Source organism: Zonotrichia leucophrys, chromosome 1 (assembly GCF_028769735.1).
Source record: "Zonotrichia leucophrys gambelii isolate GWCS_2022_RI chromosome 1, RI_Zleu_2.0, whole genome shotgun sequence".
Classification (NCBI taxonomy): domain Eukaryota; kingdom Metazoa; phylum Chordata; class Aves; order Passeriformes; family Passerellidae; genus Zonotrichia; species Zonotrichia leucophrys.
Window position 1 is genome coordinate 3,215,438 of NC_088169.1, and position 18,970 is coordinate 3,234,407.

General features: G+C 44.8%; 1 protein-coding gene across 2 annotated transcripts in view; it reads right to left on the bottom strand.

Moving 5' to 3' along the window:
• Window positions 1-18,970, bottom strand: part of KCNJ6 (potassium inwardly rectifying channel subfamily J member 6) — a 178,617-nt gene that overhangs the window by 118,792 nt on the left and 40,855 nt on the right. The gene's annotated exons all lie outside the window — the stretch shown is intronic.

Consider the following 18,970-nt stretch of genomic DNA (forward strand, 5'->3'; position numbering starts at 1 on the left):
AACCTCAGTAAGGAAGAAAATTTCCACAAAAATATAACTTTATTGGGCAGTATCCCCAAACAGAAGCTCCTTATCTCAGCTCTGGGACAAGGTGCAGGGTTTTGGTGACCTTCAGTAGATGCTGGAGTGGCTGGGGACTGGAGTCAGTGTGGTGACATCTCCCTTTGACTGGGTCTGTGCTAACAACGGCACCAGGGAAAGGCGCAGGCTGAGAATTCACAGAATTCATGGAATTCCCAGAATCCCTGGGTTGGAAGAGACCTTAAGGACCATCGAGTCCAGCCCAGCCCCAACAGCCCAACTGAACCCTGGCCCCCAGTGCCACATCCAGGCTTTGTTAAACACACCCAGGGATGGGGACTCCACCACCTCCCCGGGCAGCCATTCCAGAACTTTCTCACCCTTGCTGGAAAAACCTTTTCCCTGCTCTCCAACCTGTATTTCCCTTGGTGCAGCTCGAGGCTGTGTGCTCTGGGTGTGTCAGTGCTGCTGCAGACAGAGCCCAGCCCCAGGTGAGCACAGGCACCTTTCAGGAGCTGTGCAGAGCGATGGGGGCAGCCCTGAGTCTCCTTTTCTCCAGGCCGAGCACCCCCAGCTCCCTCAGGGCTTCCTCACAGGGTTTGTGTTCCATTTGCCACAAATTGTCCCTGCCAGGTGCTATTTGGCAGGACAATGTGGTTTTCCAAGGCCCTTTGGGTGTGACACGAGCAGACCCTGCTGCAGGGGTGCCAGGCTGCTCAAGGGCAGGATCATTTCCTAACCCCAGAAGAGCTGAGGTCTGTCCACCTCTACTTCAGAATTCCAGAATCCCTGAGGTTGGAAAAGCTCTGCAAGGTCACTGAGGCCAAGCTGTGCCCCATGGGCACCTTGTCCCCAGCCCAGAGCACTCAGTGCCACCTCCAGGGCACACCTGCAGGGATGGGCACTGCAAAGCTCCCTGGGCAGCCCCTGCCAAGGCCTGAGCTCCCTTTCCATGGGCAAATTGCTGCTGCTGTCCCAGCTGAGCCTGCCCTGGCCCAGCCTGAGGCCGCTCCCTCTGCTCCTGTCCCTGTTCCCTGGCAGCAGAGCCCGACCCCCCCGGCTGTGCCCTCCTGGCAGGGCCTTGTGCAGAGCCACGAGGGCCCCTGAGCCTCCTTTGCTCCAGCCTCAGCCCCTTCCAGCTCCTCAGGGATTCTGCAGCCCCTTCCCAGCTCCCTCAGGGATTCTGCAGCCCCTTCCCAGCTCCCTCAGGGATTCTCCAGCCCCTTCCAGCTCCCTCAGGGATTCTGCAGCCCCTTCCCAGCTCCCTCAGGGATTCTGCAGCCCCTTCCAGCTCCTCAGGGATTCTGCAGCCCCTTCCCAGCTCCCTCAGGGATTCTGCAGCCCCTTCCAGCTCCTCAGGGATTCTCCAGCCCCTGCCCAGCTCCCTCAGCTTCCCCTCACAGCCTCTCCTCTCCCTAAATCCCTTATCCCAATCCTGGCTTTTATCTGAAGGTACAAATACCTCAAGAAATTTTTTCTACACCAAACAATCCACTACTTGCACTTCACAAAGTTGGACTTCTACTGAAAAAAAGAAAAAGGCTCAAATGTCACAGTAATAGGAGCTAATGGCATTCATGAAACAAGCAGATAATGCTTCAGAACTGCATTCATGCACCCCTGAGAGCATTTTATATGAAAAGAGAGGTTTAAGGTTATGTCCTGGATCTGAGTGAGGACAATGCCCTAAGCCATGCTGATAATGTAGAATCCAGCATCAGATTCATGCTTTGCTATGAAAGCAAAAAAAAAAAAAGGAAGGAAGGAAGAAAGAAGTAGCACAAGAGTGTAGTTTTTTTACAAAAAAAAAAAGGTCCTCTATGAAAGTTTTTTTTGCATGGCATTAATCATCAAAGGAAAGAACAGCACTCTGAAAACCATCAGGAATTTGTGTCCGTGGTGATTTATAATGTGACCTTAAAACACCTCCTTTTGCTACAGAGCTCAGACTTTATCAGGAGTGAGCAGTTGGGAAAGATCAATTTGAGCCCTGGAGATGGAAGACCGGATTTATTACACTAATAACAAATTGATATTAAATATTATTACTTTCCTCTTGCTTATTATTAAATACATTTTACTAATGATGAAGTCTCATGACAAAGGAGACTTGAATGGCATTTCATTTTAAAGTGAAATTATATTATTAAATATAAAAGTATATTATTAAATATAATATCAAAGGACAAATTTAGAAGTTTTTGAGTTTATTTGACTTTTCTTAAAAGTCAAAGAAATGCCCAGGACTACTGAAGTTCTGGTCTTCCTTCTTTAGCAGATAAAATATTTTTGTATGCATCCAATTTCTGAATTCTGAAAGTTTTTAAATTAAATCTAATTTGCAGATACTTTCATTGAAAAAATTAACCTTTGGTACTGTTATCAATGAATTTTAGACTCTGTGAAATTATTTTATAAAATTTTGTCCTTTTTCCTTTCTCTAATGATCATGAGGATGTGCACACATACACCCATGAAGGTCTGGAAATTAGGAAAATTTTTCCACTCATCTGTTTCTTCAAAATGGAATATTTTAAGGGAGCTAGAACACCTCTAAGAAATTTGTTTTTTGATGGCAGATAAAGAAGGAATTCCAACCTCTCTGACAGAATGAGTTCTAGCAGATTAACTTGGGGGAGAATCAAACATTAAAACATACTTTTGTTCCTGATTTTAGCAGATGTGAGTTTGAACACGGGCTGACAGCAGAGTGAGATTTGCTGCCTTCAAAAAAAAGCCCCAAATCCAAGCCACAAAACAAGACAACAAAAAAAGCAAACAACAAAACGAAACAAGATTTTAAAAAAAGCAAACAACACCGTGTTTCATTTCAGGACAGGAGTTGCCTTTAAGGGCTGACTGTGGTTGTATTTCCTCTGGAGATTGCTGGGTAAACAAGAATTGCCACCTCAGAAAACACATCAAGAAAAGGAGGACTCATTTTTTATCTCTCCCAGCACAGTGATGCTCCTATTTCAGGTTTTTCATAGCTCTGTAGTCAGCACAGAGTGATTTCTGCAGGGAATTTTGAATCCATGTGCTCTTGCTGCCAGTGCCTGCTCTGAGGTGAAGAACCTAAATGTTCCCCAAACTCAGAGGAGCAGCAGAGCCAGACCCTGCTCCTGTTGTGTGTGGATGTCTCACATGGTTACTGACTTCTGGGTGCCTGAAAAGCAGCAAATTCTGCTTTTCATGCTTGAAATGATGTGAACTTTCCAAAGTGCCAGCAATAGGCAATGTTGTGGTGCAAGGAGGGATGTGTGAAATTTAAATTAAGTGAAGCATCATAACTTCAACTTGCAAAAAGGGTCATTTAAAATTCTGCTTTGTACTTTTTGCATTGTTTGTGCGGTCTTTCATTCAACTGAGGGTGGAAGAAAGAAGATGCAAACTTGTTTTCTAATGTTTTCTTTCTTTTTTTAAAGCTATTTCCTTTCTATCAACTTCCTTCAGACCAAAGAGTGGTTGCCCAGTCCTGCAATATCTGAGGCTGTGATGTCCTGCCTTGCACTGAATTTAATCTCAACTTATTGTCATGCTGTTGCAACATTTATGGGCTTAAAGGGACAGCACAGAAAGTGAGGCCCTCACGTCACTCTTTCCCTTCTCAGCCAAAGAAAATCAGGAACTTTTGGATAAAACTCTCCTTGTCTGACAGCCTGTGCTGCAGAGTCTGCCATGCTTCTGTCAGAGGGTACAAGAAGACGTCAAAAGTGCCAACCAGGCAGCACAAAAATAACATTTTCAATGTCAAGCAGGAGAAGATTGAATCAAATTCCAGATGGGAATCAAAACATTGAGTTGCCAGGTCACTTGTCTCGTAATGGAATATTCTCAGATAGGACAGTGGATGAAATCCTTGTGATTTTTCTAATGGAAGGACAAGGACACATTCTGAAACTCCCTCTGCAGTGGCTGTTGGCTTCAGCTGGCACTGATTAATGAGATAATTTTATTTATTTTCATAGGGTCACAGGATGGGTCAGGCTGGAAGGGACCACAGAGGGTCGGTCCCTGGTGCCACCTCCCTGCTCCAGCAGGGCCATCCCAGAGCACAGGGCACAGGGCTGGGTCCAGGTGGCTCTGGAATGTCCCCAGGAGGAGCCCCCAGAGCCCCTCTGGTCTCTGCTCAGGGCTGGGCACTGCCCAGGGCAGAAGTTGTGCCTCCTGTGAGGGGAATTGCTGGGCTCAGGCCCTGCCCGTGGCTCTGGGGCCATTGCTGGGCCTGGAGCAGAGCCTGGGCCTGCTCTGAGCTCTGCACACAGGGACAGACACAGGGACAGCCAGGGACAGACACAGGGACAGACACAGGGACAGACACAGGGACAGACAGGGACAGACACAGGGAGAGACAGGGACAGACACAGGGACAGACAGAATTCCCAGAATCCCAGAATCACAGGGTTGGAAGAGACCTTCAGGACCATCGCGTCCAGCCCAGCTCAACTGAACCCTGGCCCCCAGTGCCACATCCAGGCTTTGTTAAACACACCCAAGGATGGGGACTCCACCACCTCCCCGGGCAGCCATTCCAGAACTTTCTCACCCTGGCTGGAAAAACCTTTTCCCTGCTTTCCAGCCTGTATTTCCCTTGGTGCAGCTTGAGGCTGTGTGCTCTGGTGTGTCAGTGCTGCTGGAGAAAGAGCCCAGCCCCAGGTGAGCACAGGCCCCTTTCAGGAGCTGTGCAGAGCGATGGGGGCAGCCCTGAGTCTCCTTTTCTCCAGGCCGAGCACCCCCAGCTCCCTCAGGGCTTCCTCACAGGGTTTGTGTTCCCAGCCCCTCTCCAGCCTCGTTGGCCCCTCTGGATGTGCTCAGTGTCCCAAGGTCCTTCCCAAACTGAGGGGCCAGAGCTGGGCACAGCACTTCAGGTGTGCCCTCAGCAGTGCAGGGACAGAATGAGCTCCCTGCTCCTGGGACAGACACGGGGACGGACACAGGCACAGACACAGGGACAGACACAGGGACATCCAGGGACAGACACAGGGACAGGCAGGGACAGACACAGGGACAGACAGGGACAGACACAGGACAGACACAGGCACAGACACAGGGACAGACACAGGGACATCCAGGGACAGCCACAGGGACAGGCAGGGACAGACACAGGGACAGACAGGGACAGGCAGGGACAGACACAGGGACAGACACAGGGACAGGCAGGGACAGACACAGGGACAGCCAGGGACAGACACAGGGACAGACACAGACCCAGGCAGGCCCAGGCAGGCCCAGGCAGGGCTGAGGCCCCTCTCTCTCCCTGGGCTCCTCTCCAGGCTGAGCAGCCCCAGCTCCCTCAGCCTTTCCTGGGCACGGAGCTGCTCCAGGCTCTTGCTCAGCTCCAGGAGCTCCTGGCCCTGCTGTGCTGAGGAGCCAGAGCTGGGCACAGCAGCCAGAGGTGCCCCCAGGGCTGGGCACAGGGGCAGGGTCAGCCCTGACCTGCTGGCAGTGCCCATCCTGATGTTCCCAGGACACTCTGCTGGCCCAGGGACAGCTCAGTGTCCCTCAGGACTCCCATCTCACTCCAGCAGGGCACCCCCAGCCTGTGCTGGTGCCTGGAGTTATTTTTTCCCAGGTGCAGCACCCTGATTTTGCCCTGGTTGAGTTTCAGACAGTTCTCTGTCCATCTCTCCAGCCTGTCACCATCCCTCTGAAGGTTTTTCTTTGTTTCCTGCATGGCTAAAACATCTCTTGTACTTCTGAAGTGCAGAGATTCACCAACACATCAAGAATCTGCTGAGGTAATCCAAAACTTTGGCTCAGATTTCTGACAGTATTTCATCAGCTGTGGATCAGAGCTCACATCCATTATATCCATTACACATCATTTTCTGAAGCTTTCTTACTTTTGAAGTAGCAAATCCCAGATAATTCAATTGACACATCCTTGAAGGCAATAGCTCCCCAATCACTAAGTACAAATTCAATGAGCAAGAAGCAAAGAAGAACCTTTTAGGAAATTTTAGCTTGGAGTCATCTATCTTGGGATATCTTCAATTACTTTTCAAACTACACGAAAACGGTTTCATGTTGGAAACATTATTAAGTGAGAATAATAGAATTTAATTTTATGGAGTGTCTTTCCTCCTCGTGACATCTCCAAATGCTTTGCAGTAATGAATTAGACACAGGTTCTGGGGAGATGGTGTGTAGGCAAATGCAGCTCTCATTATGTGCTATTCATTCCAGCAATAGCCTACACTCAGTTCTCAAAAGCAGGGCTTATTTTAGGTGGAGAGGGATTGTTGGAAGGAGCTGGAGCTCTTCCTTTGGAAAAATGCCGTAGGAACTTCCATTTCTATCCGCAAACATATCCAACAAAGGGGAAAAAATAGCTTAATAGCCCATCTTTAGGGCCCTGAACAATGAGATACTCTGTGTTATTGCATTATTTTACTATTACTAGAATTCAAGCTTCATGCAAGGCCTGCCTAAGCCTGTGGGAGTTGCTTTTTCTGCCTCCCCATCCCAAAATAAGAAATTATTTACATCTTGTTTATTTTTCCTTTTCTGTCTTGCCTGTCCCAAGAAAGGAGGTTGGTCCGAACTGCTTTTGTTTTTCTTTTTTTGCAAAATTGAGTGTTGGGGAAGGGCCTATAAAGAAAATTTCATGCAGGCCCCAGCACTGTGTGATCTCCAGCAAATTGGCTTCATCCTCAGCCTCAAAGCTGAGCACTAATCTGCACTCCCTTGCAGTGATCCCAGCACTTGAATGGCTCAGAATGTGTTTTATAGGAATATCCTGTGCTTGGCACAAGAGGTGATTTCAATTTGCATCAGCTGGAATGAGCTTAAAATACAATATTTGAATAGATGGAGTGAGCAGAGTTCAAGGAGGGAGTGCCTGAGCTGGGTTCACCAGGGTTATGGAGCAGCAGGGGTGACTTGGGCTCATTAATGTGTTCAGACCTCATAAAACACTCTCAGGAGCTCTAAGATGTCTTACATGGAGGAAATTTGCATTAGCAGCAGGAGGAACTGAATTTATTTCCCTGGGTTCTAGAATTGAGAGGATTTTTTACATTTCTCATAATTTTTGGTGAACTTACTCATCATTCACACTTGGTCTGTGAAATAGGGATGGAAAAATCTCTGTTTTTTTCCAAGCAGAAAATCAAGCAGCAGTTCTAGAGGAGCTTGTCAGGTCCCCTCAGACTCAAGGGACAAAGCTCACAGAATTGTGGGTTAAAGCCATTGCAAATGCAGTGTCATTCTCTAACTAAGAGGAACAAATATTCACATATGAAACAGTGGGGATGGTGTGTGGTGGTTCTGAGAGCAGGAAATCCTTTTAGGAGCAGAATCAGCAGATTAATGTTACTATCTGCTGTGCAGTAAACAGGAACAGTTACTAATGCTCTTGTATCTGCCAGACCATAAATAAATAAAATAAAATTTGAACAAGATAAGGAGAAAAGAAAAAGAGCATTTGCAGGAGAGAGAATATTCATATCTATGGAAAAAAGAGTGAGAGAGAGAGAGAGACAGACTTTATGGTTTTGACATTTGAAGTAAGATCTAAGCTGTAGCAAGTCTCAGGTTTTCAGTTTTACTTAACCTGAAGAACTTTACAATTTTAGGCTGTAAAATTCTATTGCAGAGAACATGAAACTGAAAACTTATTAAAAAACCCTGCCTTTGGCAGTGAAACCTCAGAGCTGCAGGAATTTGAGTATCCTTAACTCACAGGGGTGACAGAGTCAGGAGATGAAGATTATTTTAGCAACAGTTCTGGCTTAGGTTAATAAAATAAATAAATTTGGGTACTTACAGAAGCAAAGTGGGAGCAAAACAATGTTGTGGTGTGATTACATGATTAAAGGCAGTTATATTTTCTTAGTTCCTTTGCTCTAGAGGCTGAATTTTCCTCTCCCACTACAAAAATCCCACAGAGAGTCAAAAGATTTATTTGATTCCCTCAGTAAAAAATACATCTATTCCAAGACAATGACTGAACACCATGAGAGCTTCCACTCCTGTGTTTTCCAGCCAACAAGCTGCGTGTTCTGCCTGCTTTTGAGAAGCTCAGCTTGGATGTTCTGACAAATTATGGATGCAGGTAATTGCAGTGGAGGATTTCAGTCTTCCAGCCAGCGTTTCCTGCCTGCACTGTGAAATTCAGCAAGTGTAAGTTCTCCCTGGAAATCAAGGAGAATATCCTGGCAACAAAGTGAGGCAGGGATGCTTACACTGAGAAGGTTTGAAAGCTTTTTTACTTAGGCTTGGACAAACCAGCATAAATTACATCTCAGCAAAAGGTCTTCAAGGCAGAGTGGATAATCCTGTGTGTGCTCTGCCATGGAAATCTGCAGGCTGCAGGTGGGGTGGCTGTGAGCAGTTAATGCATGCTGAAAGGCTCTATTTTCAGGGGAAATGTTCTTACCAATGCACAGACCTTTGGATCAAACTCTTAGGAAACTGCTGTTTTTCTTTTTAGGCCATAAATCATGAATATATTCTGAATTGTAATAGGAGAAATGGAAGTTACCTTGAGATAACAGCAGCTACTCTGTTTTTAAAAAAGAGTTGGTAGAAACCCAGAAGAGGAGATTCTCTATAGAAAAGAGACTTAAAAATGCTTATCCAATCTTTTCAGCTGTTAATAATGCATATGTAGGGGTTTTTATGGGCTCATTGCTTCTGTTCCCCCCAAAGGGAAAATCTCAACTGGTTGCTTGTATTCTTGTAGCATTAAATTCCAGATTTCAATAAGAATCACTTTAAGAATATTTACACACTGAGGATTTCTGATGAAAAAAAATAGGTAGAAGCATTACCTGAACTAATCTAGAAACCATTATTTAAACTACTTAAGAGAATAATGATCTAATAAAAGAAGTTCTGTTTATTACTTGCCTTGATGCATTATAAAAATAACTCATAACTACACAGAGCAGATCAAACATCTCAAACCTGAACCTATTTCCTTGGGTACCTTGTGAGACTGAAATGATGAACACAGAACAAGGGGAGCTGACATTTTTCTTTGTTTTGTGCTGTGATCATGTTCCCTCAATGAAAATTCTTAAACAAGAACTGTCTGCAGTGTCAGGTTTGGCTCTGATTGAATAATACCAAAGTGTCTCACACAGTTTCCAATTTTAGCAGCCTTTTGTTGTTAAATCTATCTCAAAAAAAAAAGAAAAAAAGAAGAAAATCTTCAAAAGCTATGAGATGTTGGAAAAGAACAAGTAATGTGTCAGATGAATGCAAGAATGCTAATAATGATAATATACCTCCCTGTCCTACTGAAAAATACCTGAAAATACTTCCCATTTACTACTCCCTGAGAGAAAATCAAATTTTTGGTTGCTTGCACAGATCTTTTTGGGCCAAACTGAAAAAAGTAATAAAAAAGAGAAATGCTGAGGCACTGCTGAAGCAGCTTTTGGTTTATCTTCACCATTAACTTTTCAGAGCCGAAGAAGGCAATAATAGGAACTGCAGCAGAAATGGTGCAAGGGTGGAAATTTGGACACAGCCTTGGGGTTCATTTCCCTAAGTTCAGCCCAGTGAAAATTTGGGTGCAGGTTCTAAGTGGGGTTTTTGGGTTCCCTGTAGCCCCAACAGAGGGAAACCAGCACGTCCACAGGGGAATTATCCAGGAATAAGCACAGGAATCCCTGGGGGAAGTGCTCAGCTCATTAAGGATGGAGTTGAGCTGATTAAATATGTGTTAAATGGGTAATGCAGGGGTGTGAGGCCACTTCACTCTGAAATCCCAGAGTTATTGTGATCCTTGTGCCGTGCCAAGGGTTTGCTCCCACCTCTCCCCTCCTGTCCTCCTCTCCCCCACCTTCAGCCTTGAGAGGAATAGCAGATTTGTTTTTCCAAACAAGCTGTGGGTCTGTGGTAGATAAAACCAGCACTGGGAGATAAAAGAAACAATGGGAAGGATTCCACTGATTGATGAATGGAAAAAGATATTTGCTTTTACAAATAAACTTTAGTTTTGCTGATAAATGAAATTACACATTGAAAGATGAAGGAAACAATGAGGAAGAAAAACTCCATAAGAATTAAAAATTAAAAGGGAGGGTTATATATTAGAGGGAAATCTTTGGGAAATCTTCAGCATCAGGCATACTGGGGAGTCTGTACCTCTCAAGTACCTCAGCCAATGGGGAAAAACCCATTTTTAATTTAATTTTTAATTCCTTAAGAATTAAAAATGAAAAGGGAGTGTTATACATTAGAGGGAAATCTTTGGTATCAGGTATTCTGGGCAGTCTGTACCTCTCAAGCACCTCAGCCAATGGGGAAAGAGAGAAGGGAAAAGCAGCCAGGGAAATTGGGATAAAAAGGAGGCTGCATCCTCTAAAAATCCGGGAGATCCCAGAGGAATGTCCCATGGCCTCTCCCTTTATTGGAATAAAGAACAAGGACTCCTCTGTCTCCTTTTTGGCCATAAACCTCTGATGTTTGTGGATGCATTTTCCTAACAGCCTCTTCATTTCCTTCTCTCTTGTCTTACCCAGCCCATCACCTTTCCTAAAACAGTCTCTCTTTTCCTTTTCTCTCCATCTAACTTTATCCCTCACCTCTCCCCTGCCTCTCTTCACACTCCCACGCTCCCAAAGGAGCAGGTGTGGAAGGAGCTGTCACAGGGAGCATCCTGCCTCTGTGCCCCCAGTCCCCCACGTGGGATTATCCTCCCTGAGCAGCCTCGGGGCAGGGGCTGCTCTGCCTGAACCCCAGGGCTCTGTCACCTCCTCACGTCAGGATGAGGAGATATTTTAGTCATTAATGCCTGCAAGGAATTATTGCAGAATCCCAGAATGGGGTGGGTTGGAAGGGACCCTAAAATTCCTCTCATCCCACCCCTGCCATGGCAGGGACACCTCCCACTGTCCCAGGCTGCTCCAAGCCCCAGTGTCCAACCTGGCCTTGGATGCTTCCAGGGATGTGGAATCCACAACTTCCCTCTGCTTTTGGCCCCTGTTCAGTCTCCCTCACCCCAAATTCTGGATTATTATTTTGGTGAGGAGAGTTTGACACCCGATAACTTGAAGTGTTCAGGTTCTTGGGCTGATAAATGACATCAGCCAGGCTTGGACCTGCATAACTCATGGAATCATGGAATCACTGAGAGGTTTGGGTTGGAGGGACCCTAAAGATCATCTCATCCCACCCCTGCCATGGCAGGGACACCTCCCCCTGTCCCAGGCTGCTCCAACCTGGCCTTGGGCACTGCCAGGGATCCAGGGATGGAATTCCATCCCAACCCTGCCCACCCCGCCAGGGAACAATTCCTCATTGCCAAGATCCCACCCACCAGCCCTGCTCACTGGCACTGGGAGCCATTCCCTGTCACTGTCATATTTTATGGAAAAATCCCCTTGCCCAGGATTTCTTTTCCTAGGAAGATAAGAAGCCTCAGAGAAAAAACCAATATTATCTCATTTGCTTCTCCCTGTTTTGCTGCTTTGGAATGTGGCTGGAGAATGTTTACCAACGGATTTGGTTGGTTCCATGTGAATTGTTTTTAATTAATGACCAATCACAGCCAGCTGTGAGGAGTCAGTCATGAGGTTTTCATTATCATTCTTGTTAAGCCTTCTGTCTGTATCCTTTCTCTTTCTTTAATATAGTTTTAGTATAGTATTCTTTTAATATATTGTAATATCATAAAATACTAAATCAGCCTTCTGAGAACACGGAGTCAGATTCTCATCTCTTCCCTCGTCCTGGAGATCCTCACAAACTCGACAATTCCCTGTGTGCTGTCCCTGCATCCCCTGGCAATTGTCTCTCTCCAGCTTTCCTGGGGCTCCTCCAGGCCCTGCAAGGCCGCCCTGAGCTCAGCCCAAAGCTTCTCCTGTGCAGGTGAGCAATGCCAGCTGTGCCAGCCTTTCCTGCCAGCAGAGCTGCTCCATCCTCTGCCCATCCTGGAGCCTCCTCTGGGCTCTGCAGCAGCTCCAGCTCCTCCCTGCGCTGGGGCAGCTCTGCAGGTGGGGAATCACCCCAGTGCTGATATACAGTAAATATAATATATTATACCATAGATATGGATGAATTGTATTGTAAATGACAGAAAAATGTGAGATGTCCACTAATAAAAAAAGCAGAACAGGGTGAAATTCATTGCCCTGTGGCTCTCTTGGTGTTCAGACCAAGCTGCTCCTGCTTGCCATCAGCTGAGGATAGAGACAGAATCCACATTTCCTGTCCAGACCAGCCCCAAGGGCTGCTCCCTGTGAGGGAATGCCAGCTCAGCACAGTGAGAGGCTGCCTGGAGATCCCCAGGGAGCCTGAGGAAGCCACAATCCCTGTCAACAAGTCAATTATCCTGCAGGAGCCTTGTCCTGGTGCTGTTCCTGCCGCAGCTCTTCACCTCAGCAGGTTTTGTACTGTGTGTGTCTGGGGGATTGGGATGTATTTTAAGGATGTATTTTAACTGGAGTTTCCAGACAAGCTCTGGGTGAGTCAGACTAAAGATTTACAGCAAATCTGTGTGTTCTTCAGGCAGTGCAGCTGATGGCACTTCCACTGTGCAGAGTGTGCTTCAGACACAGTGCTGTGTGATGGAGATGTTTCAAACTGTGCTAGCTCGAGTCCTTCCTGAGTTTTAAACACCTCCAAAATAATGCATCATGCCACTGATTAAAGGTCAGCTCACAGAGCTGGCCACTGCTGCTGCTTTTAATCTTATTAAGTGTTAATAATGATAAAATATTCATAGCTGTAATCTTGTAAAGGGAGAAATTATGTGCTCAAATGGAGATAAAGCATTTTATTCCATTGCAGACAACAAACAGAGATGGGGGAGGTTTCTGGCAGCTCCTCAGAGGATCCACCCCTGCAGTTCACCAAAACCTTGCCATGCAAACCCAAATCCAGCACAAGCTCCATTGTCTCCTGCATTTTAAAATTATGAGGAAGCTCAATATTAGTCAGAATTACATTCCCTGAGAGCTGGTTTGTGAAATTTTAATCAAGAGTAAATGCAATCAGAAGGAGTGCTTAATTTGTCTCTCCATTTTCAAAAATCCCTCTTATTTCCTATTGTATTGCTCTCTTTTCTCCTCCCCAAATTCTAGGTTATGCTCAGAATTCATTCAGTTGTGTGCAAACCTGGTTAATAAAATGATGAGCACCCAACCATTCTCATGCTGTCCTATTAACAGGAGTGTTCTACCACTCTGCAGGCTGGATGTGATGCACAAAAATCTCCTGAGTTTTGCAGCTTGACTTGATTTTAATGTCTGCTGCATAATTCTCAGATGTTTAACACTTCAGAAAACTCTGTGTGATTTAAGGGTAAATTAATCTTTACTCACTGAAAACTGGAGCAAGATTTAGGTAAGATATTTTGCCATTCCTCGATGTCTTTTAATTAAAATTCCTTCTTGTTTGTTTTGAAAAATTCAAAGCTCTGCTCCTGGGCATTTGTACTAGAAGAGATCAGTTCCAGGCTTCCCAAACCATTCCATGGAACAGTTTTTCTTTGCAAAGCCTGGATGTGCAGCTTTATGGACAATTTTTCACCTCTTTCCCTTTTTTTTAGGGGATCTTTCCAGCACAATTTCAGCTGCAGAACCTGCAGGATGTGATCCAAGCCAGGCAGGTACATCCTGACTGTGAAATTATGTGCAGGCAGAGCCGTTCTCCATCTTCATGGAGCTCTGCTGGATGTGCCAGAGCAAGACAGAGATGTCTCAGTGCAGGGCTTACAGCTCCAAATTCCTTCCTGGCTCTTTTGTGGTGGTTAAAAAGCCTCAAATTAAAGTATTAAAGTGACTACATTGTACTGAAGAGAAATCTCCTTTCCTGTCTTTATTAGTAATAAGATATCTTTATTTTTCTGCCCACCCTCTGAAATCAAGGCTGACATTGCAATTCCTCAGACCAGGATGATTTTCACTTTGCTAAATTATTTGCTATGTAATTATTAGAGTTGATGCTGGTGGGGAACATGGCTGCAAAAGGTTTTATGGGAAAAAAATATTACAAAAAAATAAGTTGAGAAACAGCAGGATGAGCAGAGGTATGGAGCAGCTCTGCTCCCACCTGCCCTTTCCATATCCTTCCATTCTTGCTGACAATCTGTCCTGTTGAAACATTCAACTCACCTTCAACTTATCCAGAAACCTTATAATTCAATTTTTAAGTTGTACATTTCATTCTACTTCTAAACAAAGTTGCTGATGTAACTCCCAGAAAAATAATTAATTGCTGATTTCTTTCTTTTTTTCTTCATGAAAGGAAACAAAACTTTCCGCCTCTTTCATTTGCCTGCATTCTAGTTTTTATCAAAATTGTTCATTTAAAATTTGGTGCTGCTCTTGTGCCCACATCACCATCACTTTGTGCCTTTTACACAATTCTTTCTTGGCAGTTTTTACACTAAAATGATGATGAGTCCAAATTTTCCAAGCTACCAAAAGTTCCCTGATCCCAACTGCAGTGCTGATTTCTTTAGAAATCAAGCTCTGAGTGTTTTAATAGAATCATTATCCCTGTGTGCTGTCCCCACAACCAGAGCCTTTCAGTGATTTGGATCCAATTGGAAAATCACATCCCAAATTACAATAAATGTGGGGACATGCAATTACCAGCCCAGAAGGCACTCCAGTTTCCAGGCTCATTTAGCCATGTTTTCCCCAGCTGAGCCTGCCAGCCAGGGCATTAATTAATGTTTTATTCTAATGGGGACACCTGCCCATTAGGAGCTACCAATTCTTTGTCTACAAAGAAAGCTGTCACAGGGTAATTTCCCTTTGTTTCCCACTGCTCAGGTCTCTGAAAGACAAATTTTACATTATCAGACAAGAATGAGACCTCTAGCACCTCTGGATAATTTTAAATTTTCTGCTTAGGAATGGTTCCTTTGGTTGGTTTTTTGAGGTTTTTTGTTTTTTTGGTCTCTATTTTGCCTTTTCTACAAGGTCACCCCATTTCTAAAATATTTTTTGTGATTTTAGGGGAATTTTAGATTCAAGGAGACAGAAATTATTGACATATTACTAAACTAGCCCAGAAAATTACTTTGGCATGCTCAAACACATAATTAACAGTAGTCAACAACTTTTGGATTTATCACTTCATACTCCAAAAATGTATAGAGAATATTGAACCCCAGAACTTTGTAATTAACCTTTCCTTGATGGAAAAGAGAAACACCCCACAGCACATTTTCAGTGAATAAAATCTGTCTTGGTTTAAGATCTATCAATGAATTCTTCAGCACATCCTTTATTATTTTGATTTAAAGTCCTTTTTTCATTCTGCCTGGCACAATGCAGCACATTCTTTATGGCAGGTGTTAAAGGTATAAAATCTCCAATTTTGCAAGTCCTGGTGACCATCTGAGCTAGATCAGAGAAATTCAGAAGAACCACAAACCATCACCTGGGGGTTTATGTCACCCTGTGTCCCCTCTGCCCCCTTTTTTGCTAGATACAAAGGCAAATACAACTTTCTCTGTGTTTGGATTTTTATCACAATTTAATTCTGATTTCTTTGGTGTTCTCTGAATCCAAAGGTCTCTGATCTACAGGATAGGTTGGATTTCAAAGTTACAGCTTTTCCCTCACTTCTCCCTCTTGTTGCTGCTGCTGCTGATTTTAGTGAGCCAAAATCTTGGACTCCTCATGACAGAACCCCATTGAGAGGGACTTTGTGCCACAAGGGAGGAGTGGGGCTGATTATGGGGAGAAAGATCAGAATTTGGCTCTCTGTACCCAGCAGCTCAACCTGGAGAGGAGGAGGCTCAGGGGGGACCTCATTGATCTCATTATAGGTTGGATATTAGGAAAAATTTTTCACAGAAAGGCTGAGAAAGTTCTGGAATGGCTGCCCGGGGAGGTGGTGGAGTCCCCATCCCTGGGTGTGTTTAACAAAGCCTGGATGTGGCACTGGGGGCCAGGGTTCAGTTGAGGGGTTGGGGCTGGGCTGGACTTGATGGTCTTGAAGGTCTCTTCCAACCCAGTGATTCTGGGAATTCTGTGATTCTGTGAATTGCTCTGGACAAATCCCTGACAGGAGGGGCAGTGAGGGGGGGGTTGGGCTCTGCTGTTGTGTCCCAAGGGAAAGGAGGAGAGGAAATGGCCTCAAATTTAGGAAGGACCTTGGGACACTGAGCACATCCAGAGGGGCCAACGAGGCTGGAGAGGGGCTGGGAACACAAACCCTGTGAGGAAGCCCTGAGGGAGCTGGGGCTGCTCAGCCTGGAGAAAAGGAGACTCAGGGCTGCCCCCATCGCTCTGCACAGCTCCTGAAAGGTGCCTGTGCTCACCTGGGGCTGGGCTCTGTCTGCAGCAGCACTGACACACCCAGAGCACACAGCCTCGAGCTGCACCAAGGGAAATACAGGTTGGATAGCAGGGAAAAGGTTTTTCCAGCAAGGGTGAGAAAGTTCTGGAATGGCTGCCCAGGGAGGTGGTGGAGTCCCCATCCCTGGGTGTGTTTAACAAAGCCTGGATGTGGCACTGGGGGCCAGGGTTCAGTTGGGCTGTTGGGGCTGGGTTGGACACAATGATATTGAAAGTCTCTTCCAACCTGGTCATTCTGGGATTCTGTAATTAAATGGCACCAGGGGAGGCTCAGGTTGGAGATTGGGAAAGAAAATTTTCTGGCAGAGTGATCAGGTGTCAGAGTGTTGGGGATTAGCATGGTCGGGCTGGACAGAGACGAGAGAGCTCTGCAGCCAGGACTGGAATTTGTGGTTCACTGCAAAGGGCCTGGGTGCAGGGCCCTGCTGGGAGCTGCAGCCACAGCTCAGAGCAGGCCCAAGAGAAGAGAGGGGGAGAGAGGATGAGAGGGTAAGAGAGCAAAAGGGGGTAAGAGAATAAACTGGGTAAGAGCTAAGAGGCAAGAGGGGCAAGAGCTAAGAGCTAAGAGAGTGAAGTTCTCATTCCAATACAATAAATCATCTTCTGTGTTGAATATTCTCATTCTCACTAACCAGTCCAGTACAATATACAAATCCTGTAGCATTTCCATACAGCCTATAAGAATCACTACATTACCATACTGTGCTACATTTTAAACCTTAAAACCTCCTCTTTGGGCCCCTTCTGCCAAGCTGTAGGGTCTGCTCTGACCCTTGGAGCTGCCTGCAAGCAGAGGGTGTTGTTCCATCAAAAGGTGATTACCTTCAGCCAGCCACACCGTTGTTTTCTCATTGTTCAATAACTAAGGGATCTCAAAGCTTGCTTTCATTTCAATCTTGCTTATAGTTTTCATGTTCTCAAAATCTTTTGCTAGACAATCATATTTATAAGGCTTTCCTGTTCCATCTTCCTCAACCATCAGGCCTTGGGCTGAGCTGCCCAAGGAGGTTTGGAGTCACTGAATTGTCCCAGAGGAGTCTGGATGTGGCCTTGGGGACAGGGATTGGGGTGATGCTGGTGGGGCTGGGGTGGCACTGGATGATCCTGGAGGGCTCTTCCCACCTTGGTGATTTTGGGATGTCCTGCTGTTCCCTGGCTCGGCCATGGCTCTGTGATGAGTTTGGGACCTGGCCAGGAATCTGTGGGGGATGCTCGGTGTGATGGGTCCCTCCTGCTCAGACCCACCCCAGACTGGACCCTGTGGATGGGTCAAGGCATGATGTGGGAGGGAAAGGGGAAAAATCAGCATTTGGTGTTTCACTTTAGACCTTGAAATTCCCAAATTCTTCCACGTCTTTGATGGAAGAGTATGAAAACAGCTTAATGGGGAGGAGACCTGAATGAAATCACCCCAGAATGAGGTAATGTGCAGTTTCAAGTAGATTATGTGGACTTGTGCATCCAAGGAACCCTTTTTTTTTCTTTTTTAGGGCTTTTTTTTCCCCAGCCAAAACACTGACACTTAGATGGATGAATCATTGGTCTTATCTGGCAGTGCTGAGGGAAAATTTAAACTGGTGACTTCTTCTTTGTAGTTTAATGGTGTCATTACAACAAAGATTTGTATTTGATGTGTCTGAAAAAAAAAAGGTCTAATCTCTCATGTTTGAAAATATTGATAGTAATAATTTCGTTTTCCAGCTTGTGTATTGTTGTGGCTTTTAATAAATTTAAACACTTTGAAATGCAATAGATTTATAAATTTATTTACTTATAAATATATTTCTATTTATCTATTTTAAATATTTATTTTTATTCTGTTTTTCTGCTGCAACAAGTCTGTTGTGACTGGTGTAATTTTTTACCCCTTCTAGCAGCATTTCTACAATTTGGAGATCAGTTTCAACCCCATTAATCAGTGTGGTTGAAGGTTTCAACCACATTAATTTATTGGAATTTCATTGAAAATTGGCAGCTGAGAAGAAGCCATTGCTATTAAGCAGTGGAGGATTTGCATGGGACAATTCCACAGGAATTTGTACCTTCTGCTGCTCCAAAAAAATTGTCCACAAATGGTGGAGAATATTCAGCTTCAGGGGCTCAAATGGTGAAAGTTCTGTGGTTCATTAATTCTAAGTGGCTTCCCTGAAGGTCTCAGTAAGTTGTGATAATCAATAAATTTACCCCAGGGCCCAATTTCAGATCTAGAGTAAGTCTTGTCTTTGGTTTATTTGGTTAAGTTGTAAATTTTTAGGTCTGGGCTGAATTTTTAAATCAGAGAATAGTTTTTATGGAAATGTTTTCCTTGCACAGTTTCCTGTGGCTGTGCAGCTTTTTGTATTTCTAGTTTTGCTACTACAAAGTTGCATCCTCCTTACTCTAGATGTGCCAGGAATAACTCCCTGTGTAACTCTCCTCATCAGAATGGTTACGTTGTTTTGGTTTTTTAAAATGTTTTAATAGATATCTCTCAGAATTTACTTCACCCATGGAAAAATTAGTTTGATTTTTCATTTTATCCATCCCCATGTAAAGTTGTTCAGTAGCAGAATGAGAGGACCAGTTTGATGTAAAAAAGGCATTAATTAATTAATCCCTTTGAGAACTCAATGTTATTTTCTCCCTTCTTCTGCAACAGTTCCTTTGGTACTTATTTAAGTACCTTATTTGAGTTCCTT